The sequence below is a fragment of the Ovis aries genome, chromosome 6 (assembly GCF_016772045.2).
Source record: "Ovis aries strain OAR_USU_Benz2616 breed Rambouillet chromosome 6, ARS-UI_Ramb_v3.0, whole genome shotgun sequence".
Classification (NCBI taxonomy): domain Eukaryota; kingdom Metazoa; phylum Chordata; class Mammalia; order Artiodactyla; family Bovidae; genus Ovis; species Ovis aries.
In genome coordinates this window covers 66,845,328-66,862,780 of record NC_056059.1, presented here as the reverse complement: position 1 = coordinate 66,862,780, position 17,453 = coordinate 66,845,328, and the positions used below count along the sequence as shown (strand labels likewise).

Here is a 17,453-nt window from a genome sequence, read left to right as displayed (position 1 = left end):
AATTTTTAAAAGGTTAATGATAGCAATCGTTAATACCATGTTTTGACACTGATAATCCTAGATGCTTCTAAAATAACATGTTATTGAAATGACAGAACAGCATGTTTTTGAGATTTATTCAACTCTAATAAAATATGACTCATTCTATAAGCCTAAGATGATAACAGTATCTACCATTCTTAAAGACATGTCAAGTTCTGTGCAAGGGATAAATACACATTAACGTTAGTTCTTACAATAAAGCACAAATTATTATCCCCACTTAAATGAGGAAACTGAGGCTCAGAGTGAGAAACTCACCCAAGGCTAATGCAAATAAGCCTCTGTAGTTATTAGGAGGCTCTGACACAGGGCAAAAGCACTTGAGCAACAGGTTGGCAGAGGCACAAAGGATCTCCAAAGAATGTAAGGGTGGGAAGAACAGGACTAGGATAAGGAAAAGTCACTTAGAAGGAGAAAATACTGAAGGCATACTTCATTTGAAAAACTGAAGTTAAGAGATTCAAATTTAAACTTAAATTTGTATTTAAGTTTAAAAAATGTATTAGATGCCTTCAATAGAAAGTTTCCATATATTTGAAACATGATTCACTATATACACATAACATGTGTTTAAAATAAATGATTCATTTTTATTCTGCCTTCCATATTCTCTGACCCCACAGGGACCTTCAAGCAGCTGCCCCCTCCCGCCACCTCCTCACTGCCTTTCATTCTTGCGTGGCCACACTTCCGTACTTAGTCTGAATGTTGTGGTCAACACTGCTATCACTTCTTTGTATAGTCTCTCAGCCTCTTAGCTCCTCTTTCACTTCTTTCTTGGCCAAACCCTTACCCTAGTTACAGCTTACAGAAAACCCAAATGAACTTCCTGGCCAACTCAAATCAGTTTGATCTGAATCTCTACATACTCTGTTCCAATACTGAAAAGTTGAAAGTGGCTAAGAGAAATCCCTGAAGAGTGTCACTTCATTTTTTTTTATGTTTTGCCTTTGTGATAGCAGCAATATTCTTATAAACATGCCAGGGGACTAGAAGTAAGTAAGAACTTGTGCAAAGATATGGTGGCAAATAAGCAGGCTTAGTGTTACTTTAAATTCTTGACCATGAACTACTAGTTGACCAGACATGCCAACTGCAGTCACACAGCATTTCTAGTCTCTTCACTTTCCCACTTTTACCGACAACTGTTTTAGACTTTCTCCTCTAATTTCCAACAGCTCCCTTTCTGCTGAAGACCATATTTCTATTTTACTGGGAAAGTCAAAGCCCTCAGAAGAGAACTTCTACAGATTCCCCACCACATAACCACCCTCCAGCACAGACTGGATCTCTTCCTAATTTCCAGATATGTACTTCTGATTGCCAACTAGTCAGCTCATCTCCATCTGGGCTCACCATCAAATGGTAACATGTGCAAAATGGAACTCCTGATACTAACCCCACCAAAACCTGCTTATTCCACAGATTCGTCTTGTCAGTTAGTTGAATGTAGCTCCATCCTTCTAGGACCCTGAGCCCAAAGGCCTCTGGATCATCCAGGGTCCTGTGTCTCACAAACCACACAGTCAGTAGATTTTGTTGACTCTATCTTCCAAATATGGGGCTTCCTGGATGGCTCAGTGGTAAAGACTCTGTCTGCGAATGCAGGAGACGCAAGAAAGGTGGGTTCAATCCCTTGGTTGGGAAGACCCCCTGGAGTAGGAAATGGCAACCCATTCCAGTATTCTTGTCTGGGAAATTCCACGGACAGAGAAACTTGGCGGGCTACAGTCCATGGGGCCACAAAGAGTTGGACATGACTGAGCACCACCACCATCACCTTCCAAGTATATCTGGATTCTCACCACTTGGCATCGCTCCACCACTATCATCTGAGTCCAACACTCGAACTTGCCCTGTTAACGCTTCATTTGGAACCTAAAACTTCTTCCGCAATTTAAAATTCTCTAAGTTCAGTTCAGTCGCTCAGTCGTGTCCAACTCTTTGCAACCCCGTGAATTGCAGCACGCCAGGCCTCCCTGTCCATCACCAACTCCCGGAGTTCACTCAGACTCACGTCCATCGAGTCTGTGATGCCATCCAGCCATCCCATCCTCGGTCATCCCCTTCTCCTCCTGCCCCCAATCCCTCCCAGCATCAGAGTCTTTTCCAATGAGTCAACTCTTTGCATGAGGTGGCCAAAGTACTGGAGCTTCAGCTTTAGCATCATTCCTTCCAAAGAAATCCCAGGGTTGATCTCCTTCAGAATGGACTAGTTGGATCTCCTTGCAGTCCAAGGGACCCCCCAGAGTCTTCTCCAACACCACAGTTCAAAAGCATCAATTCTTTGGCGCTCAGCCTTCTTCACAGTCCAACTCTGAGGAGCGGTGGCTGTGCAGGCACAGGAGGGCCTAGAGGAGCTATCCCACGTTGAAGGTCAGGAATGGCAGCGGTAAGGAGATACCCCTCATCCAAGGTAAGAAGCAGCGGCTGTGCTTTGCTGGAGCAGCCGTGAAGAGATACCCCACGCCCAAGGTAATAGAAACCCAAGTAAGATGGTAGGTGTTGCAAGAGGGCATTAGAGGGCAGACACACTGAAACCATACTCACAGAAAACTAGTCAATCTAATCACACTAGGACCACAGCCTTGTCGAACTCAATGAAACCAAGCCATGCCTTCGGGGCAACCCAGGATGGGCGGGTCACGGTGGAGAGGTCTGACAGAATGTGGTCCACTGGAGAAGGGAATGGCAAGCCACTTCAGTATTCTTGCCTTGAGAACCCCATGAACAGTATGAAAAGGCAAAATGATAGGATATTGAAAGAGGAACTCCCCAGGTCAATAGGTGCCCAATATGCTACTGGAGATCAGTGGAGAAATAACTCCAGAAAGAATGAAGGGATGAAGCCAAAGCAAAAACAATACCCAGGTGTGGATGTGACTGGTGATAGAAGCAAGATCCAATGCTGTAAAGTGCAATATTGCATAGGAACCTGGAATGTCAGGTCCATGAATCAAGGCAAATTGGAAGTGGTCAAACAAGAGATGGCAAGGGTGAACATCAACATTCTAGGAATCAGCAAACTAAAATGGACTGGAATGGGTGAATTTAACTCAGATGACCATTATATCTACTACTGCGGGCAGGAATCCCTCAGAAGAAATGGAGTAGCCATCATGGTCAACAAAAGAGTCTGAAATGCAGTACTTGGATGCAATCTCAAAAAAGAAAGAATGATCTCTGTTAGTCTCCAAGGCAAAATTCTCTAAAGGGGACGCTTATTCCTTGGAAGGAAAGTTATGACCAACCTAGACAGCATATTAAAAAGCAGAGACATTACTCTGCCAACAAAGGTCCGTCTAGTCAAGGCTATGGTTTTTCCAGCAGTCATGTATGGATGTGAGAGTTGGACTATAAAGAAAGCTGAGCACCAAAGAATTGATGCTTTTGAACTGTGGTGTTGGAGAAGACCCTTGAGAGTCCCTTGGACTGCAAGGAGATCCAACCAATCCATCCTGAAGGAAATCAGTCCTGAACATTCATTGGAAAGACTTATGCTGAAGCTGAAACTCCAATACTTTGGCCACCTGATGCAAAGAGCTGACTCATTGGAAAAGACCCTGAAGCTGGGAAAGACTGAGGACAGAAGGAGAAGGGGACAACAGAGGATGAGATGGTTGGATGGCATCACCTACTCAATGGACATGAGTTTGGGTAGGCTCCGGGAGTTGGTGATGGACAGGGAAGCCTGGCGTGCTGTGGTTCACGGGAGAGTCAGACACGACTGAGCGACTGAACTGAAAGGCTACCATGTTAATTATAATAAAAGCCATGAAGGCCACGCACACCTACCTCCCAATGTCCTCTCCAATCTATTCCTCTGCCTCTCCTTCATTCCACTCCTTACACAGCCTTGTCTCAGAAATTTATACTTTTTCCCTTTCTTATTTTTCATAAACTTAAGTCATTTTCTAACAATCTATAATTTTTTTTGTATTTTAGTTCTTGTCTCCCCTTCCAGAGTAGAAATTTTTATCTCCTTTGTCCACTGATGTAACCTGCGCTTAGAACAGTATCAAACCCAGAGCAGACTTCCAACACATATTTGTGGAATAGACTTATGAACAAATGACTAAAATAACACCTCTCTTATATGCAGTAACAACCAGAATACCTCTAACAATCTTATACATACCAACTCTAGAAGTAATATAAGCTTAGTTATCTCATGGTATTATAGCTTTTATTATATATGCTAAAATTATTATACTTTGAAGATCTTTAGCAGGTAACCCTAAAATGGCTGCTAATAAGACTCTGCAACAAAAAAGACATAAAAGGGGAAATAAAACAAATAGAACCTAGTTTTAAAAATAGCAGAGGAATTTGAATTTCATTGTTCTAAAACTCTCAGGAAGGAAGTTCCTCTGAGTACCCTATTTTTTTCAAGAGGTTTGAAGTTTATCCCTTAAATATCAAAATAACTTCTTCATGATAGAAATCATTGTGTGTTCTCAATTTTCCTACATTTTATACAACATTTTGAATAAGTTTTTCTTTCTGAGAATTCATCACCAAAATGCTCAAAGCACCAATTATTGTAAAGTACCCCATATAGTGATGCCTTCAGGGTCTTCAGAGGTATATCTATAGGTTTTCAACCAGCAGTTGAAGACCTTGTTTTGAATGTTCATGACTATTTTCATAGGTTTGTGTTCCCCTTGGCTGCCCAAATATCTGCCTTTATGATATTTGAACTCATATTTCCAACTACTTTAGAACAAATAAACTGAATTAACCACCTCAGTGGTCTTCAGGAAGCAGAAGTATAGAAACAGAAGACTTATTTTAGTGAAACCTATTCTCACTGTTCAGAGATTGCCTTTCCTTACATTTGTTTAATAAATAGCTACCAAAAGGCTACCATATGTCAGCAAAGTACTGTCCAGGCATTAAAACCAAAATGATGAAAAGTTATGTGTAAACTCTGTGGTTCTTGTCTTCAAAGACCACACAGTTCAGGAGAGGGATCCTGCAAGAAGTTCATGCGATTCCCTCATTGCCTGAAATACTTCAGAGATCAATTCCCTTGGGACAAACTTTGACATGTTTATGGCCAGGCTTCAGAATAGCAAATACTGAGAGCATTAAAACACTAACCATTAAATAAGTGGAGCTAAACCCCAGATAAGTGCTCATTTTGAAAACTACAAAGTATCTTTTTAAACTGGCAGAATACAAATTTCCTAGTGTGTTATCTTTATTCATTCATACAAAGACTGCAACCTTCAGCTCTATGTGATGAAGTGTGTATTTTTGTGTGTGTAAAACATAATAAACACACTGTATTGTGATCATCAAGATAAGCTTTAAAAGATTATTCAAAAGATAGAGGAATGAGCTATAATTATTATTTTCATGTCTGTTTCCTCTATAAGACCATCTGGTATACTGCTTTAACCAGTAACTAACTGGACAATGCCCAGCACATAGCAAGTACTCAATGAGTATTTTTTTAAATAAATTAATGTCCAGTCAGGTTCACTATGGTACACTATGCGTCCAGGGAATGAGTACTCATCAAAAAAGAATTTGATTTTTAAGAGGATAAGAGTCAAGCAATCAAAAAAGTGTGGGAAAAAGTATTGTTGAATGATGGAGTGGGGTGCTTCGGTGTGATTCTACTTGGTCAATTCCACCTGATTTTTGAAATCCAAAGAAGACAAAGATGGTCAACAGGCACATGAAAAGACACTCAACATCACTAATCAGAGAAATATAAATTAAAATGAGGTATCATCTTACGCCTGTCAGAACAGCTATCGCCAAAAAGTCTACAAATAACCAATGTTGATGAGGATGTGGAGAAAAGGGAATCCTGGTACACTCTCGGTGGGAATATAAACTTGTGCAGCAGCCCAGTGGAAAACAGTGTAGAGGTTCCTCAAAAAACTAGCATATGATCCACCCATTCCACTCCTGACTATGTATTTGAAGAAAATGAAAATCCCAATTCAAAAAGACCTATGTTCATTGCAGAATTTATAATAGCTGAAATATAGAACCAACTTAAGTGTCCATCAGCAGATAGACTGATAAAGATGTGGCACACACACGCATACACACACTCACAATGGACTATTAGCCACTAAAAAAATAGTGAATTCTGTCATTTGCCACAACATGAGTGGACCTACAGGTTATTATGCTATTAGGTCAGGCAGAGAAAATCCTGTATGTTATCACTGATACATGGAATCCAAAAGATGAAAAAGAACAAATATAACAAAACAGGAAAAGACTCACAGATACAGAGAACAAATTAGTTGTTACCAGTAGGGAGAGGGAAGGAAGAAGGGCAAGATGGGGATAGGGGATTAAGAGGCAGAAACTACTATGTATAAAAAAGCTACAAGGGCAGAGACTGTACAGCACAGGGAATACAGCCAACATTTAATGACAACTTTAAATGGAGTGTAATCAACAAAAATATTGAATCACTATGTTGCATATAGGAAACTAATACTGTAAATCAACTGTACATCAAATAACAATTTTAAAATTAAGTAAAATAACAAAATAAAGAAATCTTAAGATTCTTAAGCCTAAGCCTGTGTCCTCAAACTGCCAGAGATCTGAGTCACTGGAAAGTTTGCGAAAGCACAGATTCCACCTGGAACACACACACTCTCGCCCCAATTTGATTCAGTCAGTCTGCAGTGGGGCCTATGAACTGGCAGTTCTAAGAAATTCGAATGATGTTGATGCTCTCACACTGGGGACCAGACTTAAAACCATGAGCCTAGGCAACCCAAATTTGCTCTGAAGAGATTTTTTGTACCTTTTAAAAATTTTATTTATTGACTATAGTTGATTTACAATATTGTGTTAGTTTCAGCTGTATAGTAAAGTGACTCAGTCATATATATAGTTCCTTTTTAAAAATCCTTTCCTATTACAGATTATTACAAGATACTGAATACCATTCCCTGTCCCACACAGTAAATCCATATCTATTTTATATGGAGTGGTGTGTATCTGCTAATTCCGTAATTTATGGAATTTGTCCCTCCCCCTACTCCTTCCCTTTGGTAACCATAAGTCTGTTTGTTTTCTATATCTGTGACTGTTTTAGAGAGACTGATTTTTAATTTAAAGTATATATTCTCCATGGATTCATTACTATTAAGTATCATTTTTATGCAACTATTCATTTCCTCCCCAATGATGCATACATTATTTAAATAATTAGTGAAACTACTTCTTTATACTCCTTTATACATAGGGCAATTATTTTCTGGATTAGTCATCATGGAAATTTGTAAAAAGCAAAAGAAAATAAAACGCTTAAAAGAATATGGAATAATAAGAGGAAAAAAGCATAAACTGGGAAGTGGAGTTATTTGCAGCTAAAATGGAAAGAATTTAGGCATTGAAAGAATGTATATACTCATAAAACTAAACAGACCACAAATGTTTTCCAAAGGCCTCTTGCAGATCATTAACCTGAGCTATTAAATTACAAACCAAATAAACACATGAAAGACTATAATTTTTAAGCTTGTGGTATTACTGGATAAATGATGAAGACAGATATTATTTTAGTTGAATTATTAAAAAAATATTCCAGTATAATGAACAAGAGGTTTAATTCATTTCTAAAACCTTTTTTCAAGATTCAATTCTGGAAGTATTTTGGTCACTTAAAATATGATATAAATATTTCACAGATAATTTCACAATGGATAAAAATAACTTCAGCACATGACAAAGTAACACAAGCACAGATTACATATGTCAATTACTTTAACTGTCACAACATACATACACTTGACCCTTGAACAACATGAGTTTGAATTGCATACGTCCACTTATATGCTGACTGCTTTCAATAAATACAGTACTACACCAACCATGGCTCGCTGAATTATGGAACTGATGATATGAAGGGTCAACTCTGCATTCTGAACATCTGTGGATTTTGATATCCACAGTGGGTTCTGGAACCAACCTCGCACAGATAGGCAGGGATATGTAAGTGTTAGTCAATTGTAACTCACAAATGTAAGTAACAATTGTGTCTGACTCTTTGCGATCCCAGGGACTGTAGACCATCAGGCTCCTCCAACCATGGAATTCTCCAGGTAAGAATTGGGTTGCCATTCCGTCCTCCAGAGGATCTTCCTGACCCAGAGATCAAACCTGGGTCTCCTGGATTGCAGACAGATTCTTTACAGTCTGAGCCACTAAGGGCTAAGGGCAGGGAGGGATGACTGTATTTAAACTGTCCCCAAAGCTTGCAAGTTAAGTGTTATTAAGTACAGTATATAAATAGCAATAAGAGATGAAAACTACAAATGGTATTAAAAAGAAATGGATGGTGTTCACTGGAATTCGAAATTGGATTCATGATAAGTGGTCAATTCCAATAATTACTAGATGCCCTCCACCCTCCAAAACACATCCATTTGAATTAAAAGTGATATTATAATCAGCTGTTTTCAAAACAGCAGATTCATCTGCAGTTAGTATAAAGAACACAGGCTCTAAAGAGTTCCAATGGTACTGACGCTCAGATTCTCAGTCTGTATCACAAACTCTTAGCCTGAGCCTCAGGTCCCTCATCTGTAAAATGGAAATAAAATCATAGGCCTCATACTCTTTTTTTACCATTTAAATGACAATTTTTTGCTTTGTAACTGGAGGACAATTGGTTTACACGATTGTGTTAGTTTCCGCTAAACATCAACATGAATCAGCCATAGGTATACATATGTCCCCACTCTCTTGAGCCTCCCCTCCTCCTCCCACCCCAACCCACCCCTCTAGGTTATCACAGAGCACCAGGTTTGAGTCCCCAACATCATACAGCAAATTCCCACTGGCTGTCTATTTTACATATGGTGAAGTACGAGTTTCAGTGACCCTCTCTCCTCTTCCCCTATTGCGTCCACAAGTCTGTTTTCCATGTCTGCGTCTCCATTGCTGCCCTGCAAACAGGTTCATCAGTACCATTTTTCTAGATTCCACTGATACGTGTTAATATACATTTGCTTGTCTCTTTCTGACTTACTTCACTCTGCATAATAGGCTCTAGATCCATCCACCTCATTAGCACTGACTTACATGTGATCCTTTTTATGTGTACTATATACCATGGAATACTACTCAGCCTCACACTGTTTTAAAAGGAGGTTTATGAAATCAATGTACCAGTACTTGTCCAGCACACTGAAAGTGCTCAACTTCATTCTTCCAACTAATGTTTGCTGAGCTTCCACTATTATGCCAGCATTATAACAGGTAACAGAGATTAATCAGAGAACAAAACAGACAAAAATCTCTGTCTTCTAGGAGCTTACCTTTGAGTGTTCATTTCCTTTACCTTGTCTTATAGGCACAGTGCTGGTACTTTGAGAATGAATAAACATGCCCAGAACCAGTCAAAATACTCAATTCGACAAAAATAAAATAAATAAGTCACACTAATCATGCAGTACATACCTTTACGGAACTAGAACATCTTAGGAGAATACACGACATGAGACTGGAAGACAGAAAAGTAGGGTAGGCTGCCCAAGAGACAGAACTTTAACTGAGTCTTGGGAAATATCGAGAATCAGATATGTGATCTGTAAATTTTAGAAAAGAAAATATGAATAAAGGTAAGGCAGCTGGAAAACCCTGTAACCCAGTGTTACATAACACTGTGTAGTTCAATATGGTTTGCATTTCAAGTACAAATTAAGGAATGATGGGAAATTAAAAAGGATATCTAGTAGTAAGTCTTTACCTACTAAGATGAAAAAATTATATTCAAAAGAATAGGATATTATTAAAAATATATATTTATGATAAAAATTCTCAACAAAGTGAGTACAGGGGGAACATACCTCAACATAGTAAATCCCATTTATGACACACCAACAGCTAATCCTATTTAACAGTGAAAAGCTATGACTTTTCCCTCTACAATCAGGAATAAGACAAGTATGACCATGCTCCCGTTTTTATTCAACATAGTACTGGAAGTCCCAAGTTACACAATCAGAAAAGAAAAATAAGACATACAACTGGGAGAGAAGTATTAAAACTATCACTAGTAGAAGATGACATAATATTATATACAGAAAATTCTAACAATTCCACCAAAAAAAAGAAAAACTAGAATAAATTTAGTAAAATTGTAGGATACAAAATTAACATACAGAAATCTGTTGCATTTTTATACAATAAAAATGAGCTACCGATCTCATTTACAATTGCACCAAAAAGAATAAAATAGCCAGGAATAAATCCAAAGAAAATGAAAGACCTGTACTCTGAAAAATATAAGACCTTTATAAAAGAAACTGAAGTTGACCCCAATAAATGGAATGATATATTGTGTTCATGGATCACAAAAATATTGTTAAAATTAATGTACTATCCAAAACAATCTACATATTCAATGCAATATCTATCAATTCATCCACAACATTTTTTCACAGAACTAGAATAAGTAATCCTAAAATATGTATGAACTACAAAAAATCCTGACTAGCCCAAGCAATCTTGAGAAAAAGAACAAAACTAGAGGCATCATGCTCCTTAACTTCAGACTATACTACAAAGCTACAGTAATAAAAACAGTATGATACTCACACAAAAACAGACACATGGATTAATGGAACAGACCCAGAAAGAAGCCCACCCACATCTGATCAATTGATTACTCCACGACAAAGGGGGCTTCCCAGGTGGCATTAGTGGTTAAGAACCTGCTGGGCAATGCAGGAGATGTAAGAAACTTGGGTCTGATCCCTGGGTCAGGAAGATCCCCTAGACAAGGAAATGGCAACCCACTCCAGTATTCTCACCTGGAGAATCCCATGAACAGAGGGAACTAGTGGGCCACGATGGTTGCAAAGAGTCGGACACAACTAAAGCGACTTAACATGTATGACAAAGGAGGCATAAATATACGAGGAAAAGACAGCCTCTTCAATAAGCTGTGTTAGGAAAACTGGACAATCACATGTAAAAGGATGAAAAATAAACCAAAAATAAACCTGAAAAGTGAAAGGCTTCTACTAAGACCTGATACAAAAAACTCCCAGTAAAAAACAAAGGCAGTATACTTTTATATCAGTCCTAGAAATATTTTTAATGGATATGTCTCCTTAGGAAAGGGCAACAAAAAGCAAAAATAAGTGGGACCACATCAAATGAAAAAGCTATTTCACAAAGAAGGAAACCATCAACAAAATGAAAATACAACTTACTGAATGGGAGAAGGTATTTGTAAATGATATGTCTGATAAGGGGTTAATATCCAAAATATATTTTTAAAAACTCATACAACTCAGTATCAAAAAGTAAAGCCAGTCTGACTAAAAAATGCACAGAATCTAAATAGGTATTTTTCAAATAAAACATACGGATGACCAAGCATTTGAAAAGATGCTCAGCATCACTATTCAGAAGAGAAATGCAAATCAAAACCACAATGAGCTATTACCTCACACCTATCAAAATGGCTATCATCGAAAAGAAACATCAAGTATTGGTGAGAATGTATAGAAAAGGGAATGCTTGTGCACTGTTAATTGAAATGTAAATTGGCATTGCCACCCTGGAAAACAATACAGAGTCCTCTCAAAAACAGAACTAAAAAGCAGAGACATAGCTTTGCCAACAAAGGTCCATCTAGTCAAAGCTCTGATTTTTCCAGTAGTCATGTATGGATGAGAGACTTGGACCATAAAGAAGCATGAGCACCAAAGAATCATGCTTTTGAACTGTGGTATTGGAGAAGACTCTTGAGAGTCCCTTAGACAGCAAGGAGATCAAACCAGTCAGTCAAAGGAAATCGGTCCTGAATATTCATTGGAAGGACTGATGATGAAGTTCCACACTTTGGTGATGCGAAGAGCTGCCTCTATTGGAAAAGACTCTGATGCTAGGAAAGATTGAGGGCAGGAGGAGAAGGAGGTGACAGAGGATGAGATGGTTGGATGACATCACCAACTCAATCGACATGAGTTTGAGCAAACTCTGGGAGATAGTGAAGGACAGGGAAGGTTGGCATGCTGCAGTCCATGGGGTCACAGAGAGTCAGACGTGACTGAACGACAACCACCACCACATGCTTAGCAATTCCACTTCTAGGTATTTATCCCCCCAAATTAAAACACTAAAGATACATGCAGCCCAATGTTCACTGAGGCATTATTTACAATAGCCAAGATATGAAAGTAAGCTAAGTGTTCCTCAACACACAAATTAATACAAAAGATGTGGTATATATGCACAACGGAAGATTACTCAGCCATAAAAAAAATAATGAAATCTTGCCATTTGTGACAACAAGGACGGACCTAGAGGTTATTTTTCTTAGTAAAATAAGTCAGAAAAAAGATGAATACTGTATGTTTTTAGTTATATATGAAATTTAATAAAGCAACAAACGAATATAACAAAGCAGAGACAGACTCAAATATAGAGAACAAATTAGTGGTTGCAGGAAGGGAGGGGGAATGGATCAAACAGGTGAAGAGGATTAAGAGGTGCCAACTACCTTATAAAATAAGTAAGTCACAGGGATATAATGCATAGCACAGAGAAAACAATCAATAATATTGTAATAACTTCATGCATAATGTATAAAATATTGAAATATTATATTGCACACTTGAAACTAATGATATCATAAGTCAACTATTCTTCAATAAAAATTTTTTAAAAGACAGGCATTTTTCTAACATGGCAAGGTTAATTTGTCGGCTGAAAGACATCACAGATTAGTAGAATATGTCATTAAACTATCTGAGAATACCTCTCTATGGAAGACTTTAGCAAAGAAGAAAGGACAGTTAAGATTTTTAGTAGAACTTTCTATGTATTATTATAGTCTGCAAGAGGAATGAGAATTTTTAAACATAGTGCTAAGTAATTACGAGTACTATAAACTGAAGAATGCTTCCTTGGTGGTTCAGACAGTAAAGTATCTGTCCTCAATACGGGAGACCTGGGTTCGATCCCTGGGTGGAGAAGATCCCCTGGAGAAGGAAATGGCAACCTACTCCAGTGTTCTTGCCTGGAAAATCCCACAGATTGAGGAACCTGGTGGGCTCTGGTCATAGGATTTCAAAGAGTCGGACACTACTGAGGGACTTCACTCACTAAACTGAAGAAAGACTTCACATTTTTGGATAATGTAAAGCTAATTTTCACCTTCCTTATAACCAAAATAATAAGATTTATAAAATTATTTATCCTACCTGAAGAGTTAAAATTTTGTAAGTTTGTTTTTTTAACAGAACTGTAGTTGTTCCCATCTTCCTCTTTCAGAATGGCCTTAAATGGAGTAAGTAGATTTTAGCGAAATAAATTAAGGGAGGAAATCCCATGGACAGAGGAACCTGATGGGCTGTAGTCCACAGGGACACACTCTTTTTCAAAACTGGTACCACCATTACTTTTCCTCTGTGATACTAGCTTTGTAAAAGTACTGTTTCTATGACTAAGATGGTTTCTAAAATGAAATAAATCCATCTACAGTAGAAATGTCCTCCATCTTAGTAAAGACGTAAATTGAGAGGCATGCTCAAAGAAACGAATTTGGGAATAACAGAGGAATTACAATTTTGGACACCTGAACTATATAGCAAGCCAGAAGTGAGTTCATTGAGGATTTGGAATGTTGTTGTTTAGTAGCTTAGTCCTGTGCGACTCTTTGGAACCCCATGGAATGTAGCCCACCAGGCTCCTCTGTCCATGGGATTTTCCAGGCAAGGATACTGGAGTCAGTTGCCATTTCCTTCTCCAGGGGATTTACCCCACCTTGGGATTGAAGCCACATCTCCTGCATCACAGGCTTTAACACTGAGGAAGCCGGCAGGGTTTGGAATACGCTGTGTTTATGGGCAGGGCATGTAACGAGAGAGTTCAATGAGTATCTGTTAAAAAGTCAAAATAAACGGAGACCTGCTTTGAAAATTCCCTGAGCAGATACGACCAGTCTAATCATACAAGAGAAACTCAATGTAACTCGTTTTTTGGACACCAACCTGACCTGGGTCATTTATTTTTTACTCTGGAAATCACAAGCAAAAACTTTCCAATGCTGATAACAGGCAAAACTTCTGATTAACTCCTTGACATTTAAGAAACTTCCAAATTATCGACTTCTGTGTGTGTGTGTGTGCTTAGTCGCTCTATTCTGTCTGCGACCCCATGGACTGTACCCCACCGGGCTCCTCTGTCCATGGGGATTCTCCAGGCGAGAATACTGGAGTGGACTGCCACGCCCTCCTCCAGGGGATCTTCCCAACCTAGGGATCAAACCAAGGTCTCCCGCATTGCAGGCAGATTCTTTACCATCTGAGCCACCAGGGAAGCCCTCTGTAAATCAGGCATTTATGGGAAATTGGTCTCCCAGTCTTTAAGCTTCGCTTTCCTAAAGGCACATGAGGGAAATCATTCATTCTATCAATTTCAGATTGAAATTCTTTCACAGCAGGGAGGAAGGGAATGATGTTTTAAGAGAATATACTCACAACAAACCTATTTCAGCTGAAAAGGAAACCTGCACAGCTGCTAATGCTTTGAGTTTTGAGGATCCTCAAGTGATCTTGTTTGTAGCATTTTCTTTGGTTTTGCCTCATTAAAAAGACTACTTTCAACTAGATCAGACAATAAGGTGTGTAGAGACGGCTTGAATATGTGGACATTTTTTACCTCTTAATTTTTCAAGTTAATTCTAAGTCCATTTGTCTAACAGATGTATCATCTCTGTTCTATTACAAATTATAATCAAATTCTAAACGTTTCCTCCATTTACTAACATCAAAATAAATGATAGCCCATTCAAATTCTATTTAGTCACTAAGCAATCGTATTGAACAAATATTCAGTTATTAGGCAAAGGTCAAACAGTACTGACATCCTATTTTAGACTGCTCAGATTCTCCATCTTTTTTATACAACTTAACAAATGTTTAGCAGTTACAGTGTTACTTTTTAAAACTGTCTAAAAGTTTTTGAATGTTGGAGAGTTGTTTTTCAAATTATATAGCATGATCTCCTTGTGATAAATTATCACAATGTAGGTAATAGGTATCTGTATCATGGACAGCAGAGTTCAGAAGGAGAGAGATTACCTTGCGGGGTAAACTGGAATGAGTGCTCACACCTGGGCACTGAATGAATTTACCGTTACAATGATCATGTGCTACACATTGGCTCTAAACAAGCCACCAAATCTCTCTTTCTGATGGTACTCTTCCCAGAAACGGTGACCTAGCCGAATTTCAAAATATTTATCTGCTCTGGAGTTACTTTTCGGATATAGTAACATTGGTGGATAAGGAGTGCCCTATCCTTGTGGGTCCTCTTTCAAGGTTGATTAGAGTCAGAGACTTGCCCTCAGACTACGGAATTGTTTTTCTCCTTGAAAAGAACTTATGTGAAAAGAAGCAAAAAAAATCTTTGGTTTTATTTAGATAACACTCTAAATACCCGAGGAGACGTGCCCTTATGATTATGAATAGTTTAAATACATGATTTCTGAAGGCACAGGGAGCCTGACCTTCCAGAATGGAGGGTTTCACTAACCAACCAGATGTCTCTCTTCTGTAAAGTATAATCACAGGTTTTACAATGTAAAGTAAAGGGTGCCCCAAACAACAATGAAGCTCTGCAAAATTAGTGTTTGCATGGAAAATTGAGGGCGTTTTGGTACGGCTCCTGTAAAAACTATTTCTGGGCAAGCTCCAACACAAACACCTTTTTCTTCCTAAGGAATCAATCCGTGGTTTATCTACTGGGTAAAAATCTCAATCCCTATTCTATTCATTATATTTGAAACAGAGCCAAAATTGCTTTAAACTGTTCGATTTCACAATGAGATGACAAAGGGTGTGTGTGCATAACTTATCTTTTCATAAAACCCAGCATTCAGAAAAGATAGTCATCCCTCTCCTGTAATCAAGTGACTGAAAATGGTGTTAAGATTCTTCTTTTTAAAGTTTAACAAAGCTACAAAGTCCAGTTTTGAGGTACTTCATCCGATTTGAACACCACTATTGCCGGAGGCAGAGGACAGAGAGAGTAAAGAAACAGGGGAAAAGAGTAGAGAAAAGGAAGGCAGGGAAACCGTCAGAGGCTCGCTGGTTCACCCTTACCAGTTTCTCTCTGGGCACACATCACAGCATGATGGTCACAAGTCCCAAGATGCAAGAGAAGAACCAAGCACAGATCCGAAGAGAGGAGGCGGGTTATGCTTCTACGCCAGCCATTTGACTTTGAAGGAAAAAACCCAACAAAACACCTCTCAGACGGCTCTCAAAGTCAGCTGCCAAAACCCGAGCCCAGCCGGGGCCGAGCTGGCAACCTTCTGCTCCCGGCGGCCCGCCCCCGCGGCTCCGCCTCCGCTTTCCGCTGGGATGCAGAGTGGCCCGAACTTCCGCGGAAGGCCAATCGCTCGCCGCCCCGCCTCTCGTGACGTCAGGTGCAAGGGGCGGGCTTGGCCGCCGAGGGGTTTCCCAGCTCCAGCTGTTGGCGGGAGCTTCCTGTCTGCTTGATGCAGATGTCTCCCGGTAACCCAGAACCTGCCTGCTCAGGTGTTCGGTTTATTTTTGTATCGCTGAAATTCTGTTTTAACAGTTCATTCATTTACCTAAACTTGAAACTCTTGGGAATTATTTTTGGAGGGTAAAAGGGTCAAATCTAAATACTTAATATTGATGTTAACTAGAAAAGAGATATTGAGAAAAAAAAATTATTTGGTCTTTTTTCCTCACTCCTTGACCTTCTATCCCCTTCTTCACCCTGAATTATGTGGCTTTGTGCTGCCATGGTCTGCTAGCTTAAAACTCACAGCTTTAAAAATATATTTTACTTCCAAGTAAATTCCAACAACCCATCAGCTCTCTCAACACTTCTCACCTGCAAAGTGCCTTGAGAAAGGGAAAGGGGATGCAGAGAAGGCAGAACAATAATTCAGACCAAATAGTAAGAATCACTGGCTGCCACTTGTTTTATCCCACAAAGATAAAGAGGGGCAAATCTCTCCACAACTTTTTTGTATATTTATCTTCCATTTTCTCAAATGTTTAAATACGTGGCAAGAGTGAAGAAAACTAAATGATAGTACGAACGTTTCCCTAATAGTGAAGAGCCCATCAGGACAGAACCATGTAGCTAGGAGACTTGCAAGGTCAAGCTGGAGAGGCCGAACAAGTTCCTGCACCTACAGAGTAGGTGCCTCTCCCAGACAAGGAGAAACAAGTTCTGGGTGTGGCTTCCTGCGATGGCCAATTCAGGAAACTCTTTCTTGCAGGCAAGTTTTGTTCAGTTCTGGGATAAGCCTAGCCTAGTAGACCAGAGTTTCTATCTTGTGGCCTCTGAAATTCCTGGCCCTGGTAACCCTTTTTACAGTCATTAGACTCTCTCTAAATGATATAAAAGATGAAGCAATTTTTCTG

General features: G+C 39.1%; 1 protein-coding gene across 6 annotated transcripts in view; it reads right to left on the bottom strand.

Annotated features, from left to right (window-relative positions):
* The window catches only part of ATP10D (ATPase phospholipid transporting 10D (putative)), a 127,183-nt gene extending 110,815 nt beyond the window's left edge, over window positions 1–16,368 (bottom strand). For 3 of the 6 annotated variants that reach the window (XM_012179906.5, XM_060417071.1, XM_060417072.1), the window contains exons 1-2: window positions 16,152–16,368; window positions 9,490–9,617 (exon numbers count right to left, since the gene is read on the bottom strand). The gene's annotated coding sequence lies outside the window, so the exon portion shown is untranslated. The remainder of the gene's footprint in view (window positions 1–9,489; window positions 9,618–16,151) is intronic. The other 3 variants (XM_012179904.5, XM_042251364.2, XM_042251365.2) reach the window with 1 other exon arrangement.
* Between the last annotated feature and the right edge of the window lie 1,085 nt (window positions 16,369–17,453).